Genomic DNA, 608 nt, shown 5'->3' on the forward strand with positions numbered 1-608 from the left:
GTATTGGTAGTCTGTAACTTATTGGTCCATACTATAATGCTTCCAGTGGGTTGCATGTCCATCACTTGCTCACTGTTTACCTTTACGAACAGCAATGATATGTTATACCATAGCTGGTACTATATGAGTTTTTAACTAACTGGGTGGTGAGGTGGTGAGTCTTTTACTCTAACTCCATTTTATCTTTTTAACTTATCTGTGTCATACTAACAATGTCAGAAGCTTCCTGGTTCAGCACTACCTAGGATTGTCCCATGATAATGGGTTAAAATAATGGAAAAAAGGAAGGACTCATGCAATGGAGCTATTGAATAATGGAAGATTGGAATATAGACTGGTACCCCATAGGGGAAGTAAGAAAGGAAATGAAGATTAGGAATGCTAGAACCAAAGAAAAAGTCAACACTGACAAAAGACAGATGCCCTTCCCATCCCGCAGCCCAGATTTCCTCCTAGGGGTATGTCACTATGGGTCAGAGAATAGTGATGACTATCGATAAAACAGTATGGACACTACCAGCTTTACCCCCAAAGGATTCTAAAAATTTGGTCCTAACACCCTACTATGGATAGTCTATGGAGAGTATAGTGGTTCAACCCTAAACTTC

Source organism: Schistocerca serialis, chromosome 9 (assembly GCF_023864345.2).
Source record: "Schistocerca serialis cubense isolate TAMUIC-IGC-003099 chromosome 9, iqSchSeri2.2, whole genome shotgun sequence".
Classification (NCBI taxonomy): domain Eukaryota; kingdom Metazoa; phylum Arthropoda; class Insecta; order Orthoptera; family Acrididae; genus Schistocerca; species Schistocerca serialis.